The following is a 12,454-nucleotide window of genomic DNA, read 5'->3' as shown; positions in this document are numbered from 1 at the left end:
ATGCACACACTGCTATTTATGTACAAATTGGCCAGCAAATTCAGATTAAGACAGCATAAATCATGGATCTCCAGAATTTGTTGATTGATTTACACTGCACTACTGTTTACTTCACATAAACAGTATCTTGCCCTTCATCTATCTCTTTTTAAGAAGCTGTTGGATTTTCACATGAATTGACCATTAAATTCACCATAGGAAATGAAATCTATTAATTCATGAGATAAGTATCCTTTTAACAATGTGCTAATTGGTTGTTACTGACCCGGGGGGGGGGGGGGGGGGGGGGGGAGATGTGGGATAATACCCACCTAATCCCACCTATTGATTGACCACAACAAGATGTATTTTAGAGAAAACATTTTTTAACCCTTTGAGTGCTGTGACTCTCAAGAACAAACACAAAACAAACTTTCTCACAGGTTTAAGTTAAAAGAAAATATTAATGTTTATTTTTCCAATAGTTGAAGTTGAAATGTAAACATGGCTGCACCCACTCATTCATTCACACAAGATCCACAGACACAAAAACTATGGTGCCAAAAAGTGTAGCATGCACTTGCATTATTTAAAGAATCGAACAGTCATATCTATTATCAGTCCTTCAGATGGTAGTTGGAAATTTTCAGGCCTGAAAATTTCCAACTACCATCTGAAGGACTGATAATAGATATGACTGTTCGATTCTTCTTTTGGTTCACTGAAGGCAGTGGGGGTAGGAAGTTCCTGCCAATGAACTCACAGTGGCTTACTCCAAGCAAAAGCCGGTTTCTGGCTTTTCCAGTTGGGGTAGTTGAGCTGCTTCAGTGAAAATAACGAAAGAATAATCCCACTTTCCAGACAGCGTTCTTCCTTTGCTGGGTGGGATTCTTTCCCTCTGTGTGCTATCTTTCTGAATTAATAAGGCATTTCCTATCACAAACCAGTTTCGTGTGACTACAGTGCTGATGTTCCCATTGTCCATGGGCTTGGTATTTGTTATATAATAGGGAACGCTGATATCCCCATCCACATTCCAGTTATGAATGGCCTCTGAATATCTTGATTTGCATTTCCATCTCCATGAAGCTGGGTCTATTGGGTGGCATTACTCTGAGTCATTTGGATTGAAATGGAGAGAGGTGGTCATCAGCATCTGGGAAGGTGGCTTACATTTCAATGACTTCCCAGAGATCTGCCCAGACATGGGTCAGTCCCTGCCTGTACAGAAAATACAAAAGAAGGTCACTGACACCACCAGAGTCCATCTTGGACTCCGTTAATGGTTCATATTCCGTCTATCTTCTCATACGTTTGTGGGTATATGATGCAGGTGTACATGGTAATGACTGCTAATCAACCTTTTTGGCCAACAAAGGGAACATTTGAAATGCTGAGTCTTATTCTTACAGAAGGGGAATTGTTGAGGATTCTAAAGTTCAAATTATAAATTTTACATTTTTAAAAAATGTTAAATTTTTTTTTCCATCTCTCTTTCCTCGCTCTCTTAATCAATGTTTCTTTCCCTTCTATAGTTTTCTTCCTGTACCTGATTTGATTCTTAATTTACCTCCATCACTCGGATTGCTACTCTGGCTGGGCATGTTCCGGGAGACACTGAACCCAGCGGTGTGGCGCAAGCAGGGTTTATGAGTTGGCTATGAGCAGAGGAGATATGTAAATACAAATCCTGCCCATGTCTTCTCACTGCTGTCAATGTGCAATCATTGAAAGTGAGAATGGGTAGAGATACAGAAAACAGCAGCAACAAGAAAATCTCAACTGAGTTTCTTACCCTCTGCCACTGCTGTGTAGATTTATTACTTTCATCCTTGACCTCAAGTTCTCGCATGACTTGAGATGTCATGTCAGCCGCCCTCAGTCATTTAATTGGCCAATTAAGAATCTCTTGCGACCTCCACAGGTATTTTGCCTATGTTCAAGGAAACTGCAACCGCGAGGAGAGTCTGTCCAGCAAAATTTAGTTCCCAGCGGGATTCGTGGTGGGGGCCCTTCCTTTTTAAGCCCTCATATGAATATATGAAATAGGGGCAGGGGTAGGTCAAGAGGCCCCTTGAGCCTCGTCCACCATTCATTAAATCATGGCTAATCTGTTTGTGTTTTGACTTCCTCATTCCCACCTACCCCTGATAACCTTTGATTCCCTTGCCTGTCAAGAATCTATCTACCTCCACCTTAAAAATATTCAATGATTCCCACTTCCACCGCCTACTGAGTCAGAGAGTTCCAAGTCGCTCTGTGAGAAAACAAAATCTCCTCATTTCTGTCCTATAAGGGCAACCCCTAATTTTAAAACAGTGCCCCCTAGTCCTGGATTCACCCAAAAGAGGAAACCTCCTTTTCACGTCCACCTTGTCAAAACTATTCAGGGCCTTATATACTTCAATCATTCCTCATTCTTCTAAATTCCAATGGAAACAAGCCCAGTCTGTCCAATCTTTCCCCCTAAGACAACTTGCTCATTCCAGATATCTATTGTGTTCTGCTAAACTCCTGCTAGAATTGCATTAGGATCCTGGTGAAATGTTTGAGGAGATGTGCAGTTATTTATTGCCCAGGAAGAAATCAAAAAATACTAACTGCACTGAGGCTGGGGAGGTTCCTTTCGAACTCCTTCATTGATCCTTCATTAGTGATCTCCAATCCGACACCATCTCCTCCAATCTTATAACCTCTAACTAGCTTTTTTTAAATAAACAAATGCAGTAAAGTATTAAGTGTAAGTTTGATGTCTCTGAGTTATAAGAATTCATTGCTTATCTCTTCAGGTATTAAGTTGCTATACACAAAAAGTGTATATATTTAAGAAATTGCTATTTATTATTATTAGTGTTTTGCCTGTGGGAATCCTACTGGGCGGCATGATGGCACAGTGGTTAGCACTGCTACCTCACAGCGCCAGGGACCCAGGTTCAATTCCGTCCTTGGGTCACTGTCTGCATGGAGTTTGCACATTCTCCCCATATCTGTGTGAGTTTCCTCCGGGTGCTGCGGTATCCTCCCACAGTCCAAGGATGTGCGGATTAGGTTGATTGGCCATGCTAAATTAACTTTAGTGTCGGGGGATTAGCAGGGTAAATATGTGGGGTTGTGGGAATAGGGCCTGGATGAGATTGTGGTCAGTGCGGACTCGATGGGCTGAATGGCCTCCTGCACTGTAGGGATTCTATGAGCTGAGGTCAGAAATCATGTAATTGTGACATGGTTCACTTTGTGTCTCCTCTGTATTTTAAGGTAATCTCCTCACCATGTTTCCTGCAAAGGGTTACAACTTGAGTTCTTATAGCTCTTGATAGTTTAAAAGGGTTGATAACACAAGATCAAATAGGCTAGCGATACACTGTCACTTGTTTCATACACAAAATTAAGATCAAACCCAATGGGTGAAAACTTCATCACACACCCGACATTAAAATTCCCTGCAAAGCAGGTGTTACTGGGAAAGGCAGTGATATTCCTGATTTCTCATATACTATGGGAATCGCAAATTTCAAATGGGTTTGAAAGCCAGCCGGATTCCTCACTGTCAGAACATTGCACCCTTTTAATGTTCAGTCTCATGGGATGTGTTGCTAACAATAATGATGCTGTTGTAAAGAAATAGAATTACTGTATAATATTAAATCACAAAAGCCACACTGCAATAAGAATGAATGTACTGTATAACTCCTAATAATTAAAATGTGCGCTCTGCAGAGAGAAATTTGGCTCATGAATATATCCTCACTACAATTATTTAGATTGGATATGTTGAGCACCAATGTATATTTGCCATGAAAATGAGTACTCCTTGCTGCCATCTAAAGGACTTGTGCCCCAATATTGTGCAGAGCGAAAGCAGATTTCCTGTGCTTAACGTGGCAACAAAGACTTGCGCGTTGTGCAACAATTGGGCAGTTGTCTCTCCTGCTCCTCTCTAAAATCGGATGTCGTGACATGGCGTTGTGTCCTCGATGTTATTCCCCCAACTGCAAAAACATGGAAGGCGAGAGGGACACAAAGTTGGAAACTTGCCCGCCTCCCAATGAAGGCCAATTCAAGTATTTTTGAGGTAATTAGGTCTGCAGAGGACTGATCCTTCACTGGTTACACGGGCTCTACGGGAGGCAGAGACACTCAGGACAGTATGAATGCAAGATATTCAATCATAGAATCCCTACAATGCAGAGAGAAGCCATTCAGCCCATCGGGCCTATACTGACAACAATCCCACCCAGGCCCTAACCCTGTAACCTGGTGCGTTTACCCTGCTACTCCCCTGACACTAAGGGGTAATTTAGCATAGCCCATTAAAATAACCAGCACATCTTTGGAGTGTGGAAGGAAACCCACGCAGACACAGGGCGAATGTGCAAACTCCACCCGAGGCTGGAATTGAACCGGTGTCCCTGGCGCCGCAAGGCAGCAGTGCTAACCACTGTGCCACTGAGCTGCCCTGTAAGAGGTGATGAGAAAAGGACAGTGAAAAGTTGGAGGTTGCAAGTAAAACAGCTTGAGAGGTGAGAGAATTGGCTCTGGTCATTTTGTGCTGACTTCTGAAGGTGGGAAGAGGGACCTTGAAAGAAGGAAGGATTCACAGGGTTTTGGATCATAGGAGCAGGAGTAGGTCATTCAGCCTTTAAAGTTGCTGAGTTGTGTAGGAATGACGGCAAAGGACTACAACTTAAACAGTTTACTATAAGATCTTCAGCAGCTCTTACACACCATGCCTGTAGCCACACTAGTGAGAACTCCTGCACTACCAACATGTCACTTCCGGTGTACAGGTGATGACAATATATACATGAATACACATTCTACACAGCTTATCGAACCTGCCAGTCCATTCAATGCGATCATGGCTGATCATCCACTTCAATGGGTATATACATATATCCTTAGGCACTTGGGGCACTTCCAGGGGTCACAGTTCCTTGCACGACAAGCACAACTGGGTAGCTGATTACTTGGAGACAAGGGCCATCGGTTGAAGAGGTGGCTCACGATGCCAATCAGGCATTCACCTTCTGAGGCAGATAAACAGGAGTTGTGCACCCACCAGCACAACTATAGAAAGGACTTTTGTCCTTCTAAAATGAGATTGCAAAGTCCGGATTGATCCGCTGGCTCCCTGGAGTATGCATCGGTTTGAGTCTCCTTGATCATTGGTGTTTGTTATGCGCTGCAGAGGGGAGGAAGATAAGGACATCTTTCATCAGCCAGCATCCTCAGATGCAGAATCCAACACTGGCTCTCATGAAGAACATCAGGATCCAGGCCAGCGTGCCTCACCTCATGAGGGCCAGTAGAGAGTGGGTGCTAGAGTGATGCAGGTGGCCTCAATAATTAAACAATTCACTTAAACATCTGGTGGCCTAACCCCACCAGTAGTAAGCATCAGCCATCAATCATCTATTAACTCTGATTAACAAGACGTGCCGGATCATCGACACGGATGCCATCATCTCACGTGAGAACACCATCCACCAGGTACACGGTACATACTCTTGCAACTCGGCCAACATTGTCTACCTGATACGCTGCAGGAAAGGATGTCCCGAGGCATGGTACATTGGGGAAACCATGCAGACGCTACGACAACGGATGAATGAACACCGCTCGATAATCACCAGGCAAGACTGTTCTCTTCCTGTGGGGGAGCACTTCAGCAGTCACAGGCATTCTGCCTTGGATCTTCAGGTAAATGTTCTCCAAGGCGGCCTTCACGACACACGACAGTGCAGAGTCGCTGAGCAGAAACTGATGGCCAAGTTCCGCACACATGAGGACGGCCTAAACCGGGATGTTGGATTTATGTCACATTATCAGTAACCCCCACAGCTTGCCCCCTGGACTTGCAGAATCTCACTAGCTGTTCTGTCTGGAGACAATACACATCTCTTTAACCTGTGTTTAATGCTCCCTCCACCCACATTGTCTGTACCTTTAAGACCTGGCTGGCTGTAGGGATTCGCATTCTAATCAGTATTCTGTAACTTGATTTTTTGTGTCCACTCCATCTGATGAAGGAGCAGCGCTCCGAAAGCTTATGGTATTTGCTACCAAATAAACCTGTTGGACTTTAACCTGGTGTTGTGAGACTTCTTACTGTGTAACAAGACACTGCCAGCATCCCTAAGGCCCACATTAACACATTCGGAAGTGGCCATGGACTTGCTGCCCTTATCGCTTTCCTCCAGCTAAAAGACCCCTCACATAGATGATATAATCATAACAGTTGACAATCATTTAATAAAATGGATTCAAACAACATAGCACTCGGCCTAACACATCAAACCATGATGGCCCATATCTGTGTGCAGTGATTTCTTCATTTGTGCTGTGCTGTGGTGCTGCCCATTCACTGCCAGCTGTGTTGGAGGCAATGCTGACTTGATGCCCCACTGGCCTGGCAGAACTTAGTAAGAAGTTTAACAACACCAGGTTAAAGTCCAACAGGTATATTTGGTAGTAAATGCCACTAGCTTTCGGAGCGCTGCCCCTTCGTCAGGTGGAGTGGAGAAATGCTCACAAACTGGGCATACAGAGACACAAACTCAATTAACAGAATAATGATTGGAATGCAGTCTTTACAGATAATCAAGTCTTAAAGGTACAAACAATGTGAATGGAGGGAGCATTAAGCACAGGTTAAAGAGATGTGTATTGTCTCCAGACAGGACAGCCAGTGAAATTCTGCAAGTCCAGACAAGCTGTGGGTGTTACAGATAGTGTGACATGAACCCAAGATCCCGGTTTAGGCCATCCTCATGTGTGCGGAACTTGGCTATCAGTCTCTGCTCAGCGACTCTGCGCTGTCGTGTGTTGTGAAGGCCACCTTGGAGAACGCTTACGCAAAGATCAGAGGCTGAATGCCCATGACCGCTGAAGTGCTCCCCAACAGGAAGAGAACAGTCTTGCCTGGTGATTGTCGAGCGGTGTTCATTCATCCGTTGTCATAGCGTCTGCATGGTTTCCCCAATGTACCATGCCTCGGGACATCCTTTCCTGCAGCGTATCAGGTAGACAAGGTTGGCTGAGTTGCAAGAGTATGTACCGTGTACCTGGTGGATAGTGTTCTCACGTGAGATGATGGCATCTGTGTCGATGATTCGGCACGTCTTGCAGAGGTTGCTGTGGCAGGGTTGTGTGGTGTCACGGTCACTGTACTCCTGAAGGCTGGGTAGTTTGCTGCGGACAATGGTCTGTTTGAGGTTGTGCGGTTGTTTGAAGGCAAGAAGTTGGGGTGTGGGGATGGCCTTGGTGAGATGTTCATCTTCATCAATGACATGTTGAAGGCTCCGGAGGAGATGCCGTAGCTTCTCCGCTCCGGGGAAGTACTGGACGACGAAGGGTACTCTGTCTACCGTGTCCCGTGTTTGTCTTCTGAGGAGGTCGATGCGGTTTTTCGCTGTGGCGCGTCGGAACTGTCGATTGATGAGTCGAGCGCCATATCCTGTTCTTATGAGGGCATCTTTCAGCATCTGGATGTGTCTGTTGCGATCCTCCTCATCTGAGCAGATCCTGTGTATACGGAGGGCTCGTCCGTAGGGGATGGCTTCTTTAACGTGTTTAGGGTGGAAGCTGGAGAAATGGAGCATCGTGAGGTTATCCGTGGGCTTGCGGTATAGTGAGGTGCTGAGGTGACTGTCCTTAATGGAGATAAACTTGCTAAACTTCTTAATGTGTTTACCCCAGTCCAACGCCGGCATCTCCACATCCTGGCAGAACGTGGCAGGCGTCCTCTGGTCACCTGAGGCCATGAGGGCCCCAGAATTTTGAGGGAGTCCTGCCTGGAAGTAGGAGACTCATGTGCTGCCAAAGCATCCAGTGGTGCTGTTATCCATCCCACCATCAGGCTCACCATAGACTACTCTCCGGAATCAGTTGCATTCTTGGACACACGCATCTCCATTAAGGACGGTCACCTCAGCACCTCACTGTACCGCAAGCCCACGGATAACCTCACGATGCTCCACTTCTCCAGCTTCCACCCTAAACATGTTAAAGAAGCCATCCCCTACGGACAAGCCCTCCGTATACACAGGATCTGCTCGGATGAGGAGGATCGCAACAGACACCTCCAGACGCTGAAAGACGCCCTTACAAGAACAGGATATGGCGCTCGACTCATTGATCAACAGTTCCAACGCGCCACAGCGAAAAACCGCACCGAACTCCTCAGAAGACACACACGGGACACAGTGGACAGAGTACCCTTCGTTGTCCAGTACTTCCCCGGAGCGGAGAAGCTACGGCATCTCCTCCGGAGCCTTCAACATGTCATTGATGAAGACGAACATCTCGGCAAGGCCATCCCCACACCCCCACTTCTTGCCTTCAAACAACCGCACAACCTCAAACAGACCATTGTCCGCAGCAAACTACCCAGCCTTCAGGAGAACAGTGACCACGACACCACATAACCCTGCCACAGCAATCTCTGCAAGACGTGCCGGATCATCGACACAGATGCCATCATCTCACGTGAGAACACCATCCACCAGGTGCACGGTACATACTCTTGCAATTCGGCCAACGTTGTCTACCTGATACGCTGCAAGAAAGGATGTCCCGAGGCATGGTACATTGGGGAAACTATGCAGACGCTGCGACAACGGATGAATGAACACCGCTCGACAATCACCAGGCAAGACTGTTCTCTTCCTGTTGGGGAGCACTTCAGCGGTCACGGGCATTCGGCCTCTGATATTCGGGTAAGCGTTCTCCAAGGCGGCCTTCGCAACACACGACAGCGCAGAGTCGCTGAGCAGAAACTGATAGCCAAGTTCCGCACACACGAGGACGGCCTCAACCGGGATATTGGGTTCATGTCACACTATTTGTAACTCCCACAGTTGAGTGGACCTGCAGAGTTTCACTGGCTGTCTTGTCTGGAGACAATACACATCTTTTTAGCCTGTCTTGATGCTCTCTCCACTCACATTGTTTTGTTTCTTAAAGACTTGATTAGTTGTAAGTATTCGCATTCCAACCATTATTCATGTAAATTGAGTCTGTGTCTTTATAAGCTCTGTTTGTGAACAGAATTCCCACTCACCTGAAGAAGGGGCTTAGAGCTCCGAAAGCTTGTGTGGTTTTTGCTACCAAATAAACCTGTTGGACTTTAACCTGGTGTTGTTAAACTTCTTACGCTGTTATCACTGCCAGAGGGACGGAGGTGATGTTATCACCATCCGGTACTCCCTGAGAGGAGCTCCCAGATACAGACAGCAATGCTCTTCAGCCATCGAGAGCTACACTTACACCTCCCTGCTCACCCAAGAGGGATGACAGCGGCTCCAGGCGCCTTTTGCCCCACTGAGATTAACACTGAGCTCAATCAAGCAGTGTCAATGTGATGATCTGCCGAAGGCTCAGTATTGAGATGGATTCCCACACTGAGATAAAGGCAAAATACCGCAGATGCTGGAATCTGAAACACAGATGCTGTCAGACCTGCTGAGATTTTCCAGCATTTTCTGGTTTTGTTCGGACTCCGACACTGCTCCAAGTCTCAAAGACATGGACGATCACAGCCTCCAACAACTGCTCTGGCACTTGTGCGGTGGTTGAACCAATTGGTGTTACCATTTCAGCCAATACGTACACACCCATCGAGGTGCAAGAATTGAGCTGCTGGAAGGTGCGCAGCGAGGATGAGACAGTGCACCCAGTGAAGACTTTTCCTCTTCCTCAGAAGTCAATGGTAGCTGGTGGGGTGGCACAGTGATTAGCACTGCTGCCTCACAGCGCCAGGGACCTGGGTTCGATTCCCAGCTTGGGTCACTGTTTGTGTGGAGTTTGCACATTCTCCCCATGTCTGCGTGGGTTTCCTCCGGGTGCTCCGGTTTCCTCCCACACTCCAAAGATGTGCGGGTTAGGTGGATTGGCCATGCTAAATTGCCCTGTAGTGTCAGGGGGACTAGTTAGGGTAAATGCTGTGTGGTTCTGGGGATTGGGCTGGGTGGGATTGTGGTTGGTGCAGACTCAATGGGCCAAGTGGCCTCCTTCTGCACTATAGGATTCTATGACCTATTGGGAGCAATGACTGTCTGTTGAGGAAATCATAAGCATGAGTTGCACTCAGCACATCAGATAAACATTTTGCAAATTTTGCTGCATCTCTGATAGAGAAGTTCCACTAATGGCACATGTCATAGCGGCATTCATCTCCAGCAATTGCCACACATACACACCCATCCCTCCTCCCATCCAAACTACAGTCTGTTGCACCCCACAGTCCCGAGGGAGGGTTCCTCATATGATCATTACCTGTGGCAGCTACTCCAATCTCTCCTCAGCCAGCTGACATGCCTCCCTCCTGAGTGGCCAGATTGAGAGGATGTCACCCTCCATCTTTGTCAGGATGGCTATGTTTGGAACTGTTTCACCTGTCTTCATCCTCTCATGGGCATTGTGGGACATGTTCTCTGGTGAAGATAATGATGAGTTCCATATCTGGAGGAATCAACCCTAAGAGCAGTTCCCACAATCTCTGATGCTTCATTCTTCTGCTTCATATCACATATATCGTGTCATATAAGCTTCCCCACCCCCACCTCCCAGCCTGACAGGGTGTCAGTGCTTTAACTCAAGCTCACTCAATGAACGAATGCAAGCCAATTTCCCCTCCTTACAGTTGCACCAAAGTATTTTTAGGCTTGCAGCAGTAACTTAGAGTCATTGAATTACTACAGAACAGAAGGAGGCCATTCAACCCATCAGATTCATGCCGTCTCTCTGTCATTTAAGCCAATAACACCCCATCTCCGTAACCTTGTACATTGATTTCCCACAAGTGCACCTCCAATTCCCTTTTGAAATCATTTATCATCACTGCTTCCACCATCTTTGTAGGCAGTGAGTTCCAGGTCAAAGATCATCCTCACATTCCCCTGCATCTCTTTCCTAAAACTTTAAATTCTTAAGTCCTTAAAGCCTTAAGTCTTTGCACCATTAATTAATGAAAAACATTCTTTGTCAATTTTTTCCAAACCTATCATCATCTTGAATGCCTCTCATCTCTCCTGAATCTTCGTTATTCCAAGGAGAACTTCCATGTGATTCTGACCTGACTGGTTTTAATCAACAAACCTAATATACTTGGACGACTAAGAGCATTAAGGGGGCTTGTGGCACAGTGGGTTGTGTCCCCAGAAGCTCTGAGTTTGAGTCCCACCCCTGGACTTGATGGCCGAAGAAGGTGTATGCGTAACGTGGCCAAACAGGTGGAAAGTCAGCCTGCAAATCTTTCCAACACACAACATGATGCGCGATTGATTCACACGGGAGGCTAGGACGTACCCGGGAATAAAGGCTTTTATTCACAACAAGAATAGAGCATACTGCTTAACAATACTATCCCAGACTAAGGGCTACTAGGAAGTAGCAGTGACTTTTATACTCCTGAAAGAAGGCGGAGCCAAACGGAGTGTACCACAGAACAATGCTAACAGGTGGAACACCCCACCCTAACCCCAACAGTAACAAGAGTAACATATGTACAAGTAGTGGTAACCATCTATGGTTCACCACATTCACCCCTCCTTTAAAACAAAGGCCAGTGGGGTAAGGAGACAATACGAACTGTCCATATGTTCACAAGTTCAGCCGTATCGGAGGGCCGCACCGTCTCTGCGACCTCCGCAGCACTGGCTCCAGTGCCGGTTCTGGTGACAGTGGTGACGACCCTCTCTCCGAGGTGGTGTCCAGTGACTCCTCCAGTTCCTCACACGCCTGTGGACCTCGAGGTGGCGACAATCTCCTGGACTCAGGCAAGCTGTACACGGGAGTAAGAGGATTAAGTTGAGGTCCCGATGCTGCCCGCGCCATGTCAGGAGGGGAGAGAATGGGCAAAGGAATCCTAACCAGGGGTGCGGGAGTGACGGGGGTTTCCAGGTCCCCTGCAGGCGACAGATCTCTGATAGAGACCGTGTCCTCTCGCCCGTCAGGATATGCCACATAGGCATATTGAGGGTTGGCGTGGAGGAGGTGGACCTGTTCAACCAAAGGGTCGGACTTGCGGGCCCTAACATGCCGCCGCAGGAGGACAGGTCCTGAGTACATCAACCAAGACGGCAGTGAGGTCCCAGAGGAAGACTTCCTAGGGAAGGTAAACATCCGCTCATGTGGGGTAGCGTTAGTTGCCGTACACAGGAGGGACCGGATTGAATGGAGCGCATCAGAAAGTACCTCTTGCCAACGGGAGACTGGAAGACCCCTAGACCTTAACGCCAATAAAACAGCCTTCCAGACTGTAGCGTTTTCTCTCTCGACCTGTCCGTTACCCCTGGGGTTATAACTCGTAGTCCTACTTGAGGCAATTCCTTTAGAGAGCAGGTATTGCCTCAAGTCGTCGCTCATAAACGACGAACCCCTATCACTGTGGATATAACTGGGGTAGCCGAACAGGGTAAAAAGACTCCGCAGGGCTTTGATGACCGTGGCAGAGGACATGTCAGAACAGGGGATG

This window comes from Mustelus asterias, chromosome 3 (genome assembly GCF_964213995.1).
Source record: "Mustelus asterias chromosome 3, sMusAst1.hap1.1, whole genome shotgun sequence".
In the NCBI taxonomy this organism is placed as follows: domain Eukaryota; kingdom Metazoa; phylum Chordata; class Chondrichthyes; order Carcharhiniformes; family Triakidae; genus Mustelus; species Mustelus asterias.
Note: the sequence above shows the minus strand (reverse complement) of the source record.